Raw genomic sequence first — 2,237 nt, 5'->3', positions numbered from 1 at the left:
AAGAAAAAAAAGTTTTTTCAGTTTTGCTTTATAGGTTACGTTCTGCAGTTCTCTAATCTTTATTGTTTCTTTCTTCTGGGCTGTTTTGCTCTTTCGTTAAATTTGCTGCCCAGAGCGGGATGCAGTAGCCCGTCAGTGACCTAACCAGTACCAAGTAAATGAGAGCAAATACCTCCTGTAATAACTTATATTAATACATCTGGGAATGTCATCAGTCATTTTTAAGGCAGGATCATATTGCTTATTTATATTCAGCTCACGGTATACAATGCCCCCCGGGCCTCTTCTGGCAGAGTTGCTGCTTCGCCAGTTATTCCTCATTTTGTATTTGTGCATTTGATTTCTCCTTGCTAAGTGTATCACTTTGCACTTGTCTTTATTGAATTTCATCTTATTGATTTCAGTTCCTTCAATTTATCAAGATCATTTTGAATTCTTATCCTGTCCTTCGAGGTGCTTACCACCCCTGCTAGCTTGGTAGAATGCTCAGATTTTATAAGCATATAGTCTATTCTATCATGCAAGCCATCATTAAAAATATTTCATACTCATATTCAGGACTGACCCCACTGGAAATGCCCTGCCATACTGACAGTGGAACATCCATAACTATTCTTTAAGGAGGGTTTTTCAGCTAGTCTCGTATCCATTTTTAAACATTATTATCTTGACCATATTTCCAATATCCTTCTGAAAATATTGCATGAGACAGTCAAAAAACTTTAACAACTTCAATACCACATTTGCACTTTGGTTTGGCCTGTTATCCCATCAAGAAAGGAAATCAGACCAGTCTGAAATAATTTGTCTTCATGAAAACCCTCTAGCTCTTTCCCACCGTATTTTTCTCCTCTAAAGAGACTTCGAAAATGGACAGTTGAAGAGCGTACTTGCACTTGGACATGCGTGTGCAAATGTTTTGGGTGTGAGCACTGGTCCCAGCCAGGCAGCACCATGCCACACAGACCACCAGTGAGGCAGCAGCCCTGAGGGTTTGGCATTGCTTATCCCACGCTTGATTTGTCCCAGCCTTGGCAGATCATCGAAAGGACGGCACAGGACCAGAAATGTCTGTTATATCAAACCAGGCCAAGAAAACTCCAACTCACCTTTGCAGCACCAGAAAAGCTACAAAGAAAACAGCATGGTGAAGCCGGTGGCTGCCACGCTCCACACACTGCTGTGCAGAGATGCATCCCAAGAGTGACATTACTGCAGCACTGCAGTTGATACTCTCTGCTGTGACACTGCTGGTACAGCCGTGTCACAGCCCTGACCTTGCTGCAGAAGGGGAGCTGCTTTCTTGGACACTGGTGGTCACTCAGTTTACTTTTTCTGCAGGCATGAGGCTGCCCGCTTCAGCTAGTGACATGCAGGATGGGATGGAATCAAGTCTTCCCCTATTCATCGCCCCTTTATAGCCCTTCTTCATCCATATCCATATATACATATGGGTGATGTACGTGGTATACCCAGTACACCTGCCTGACTCTTAAGGATCTCATGAGCCATTGAGGGAATACAGCTTGTAACAGCATAGACCAGACTGTGAAAGAAAACATGTCTCAATATTTCTACAGCTAACATATATTTGATATTGCATACATCCACAGACAAAGGCTCTGTAGCTCTCTGTAGGGGAGAGTTCAATAGGGCTTCTGCTTAAAAAGGCACTGGAATAGCTTTTGAGCACGGGTCTAAAAACTCTGTCTAGCTCCTAGAAAGAAAAAAAGAAAAAAAAAAGGGAGTTGTAACAAATAATGAGAAGGAAAAAAAAAAATAGCAGTGTCCATTTGCACATGATGCAAAATTTCCGAAAAAACCCATCCTAGTTTAACTGGGGTGAAACAGAAAAAAAACAGAAAAGGTCAGAAAATAGTTAGAAGCTGCTCTCTGTTGCAGCCTGTTGGGAAGAGTGAAGGAGTAATTAAGCTATCAGGCAGATAGGCTGACCAGAACATTAAATATTTAAAGACATTATAGTGAAATTAATGCATTTCTGAGATTCCATGCAAAATCCAGCTTTGTGGGAGGGATGGCAGAAAATGTCCAGCTTCTTGATTAGATGTAAAATAGATATAATCCAGATATTAAACTGAGAGAACTTTAAGAGTTACAAATAAATACTATGCAATTAAATCCTAGCACTTCTGGAAACATACACAGTCACATTACAACACGTGTCCTTTTAAAGGGGGATGGAGAGATGGGCAGAGGTAAGTAGAATGAAATTCCTT

The sequence above is a fragment of the Larus michahellis genome, chromosome 1 (genome assembly GCF_964199755.1).
Source record: "Larus michahellis chromosome 1, bLarMic1.1, whole genome shotgun sequence".
NCBI classification, from domain to species: domain Eukaryota; kingdom Metazoa; phylum Chordata; class Aves; order Charadriiformes; family Laridae; genus Larus; species Larus michahellis.
Note: the sequence above shows the minus strand (reverse complement) of the source record.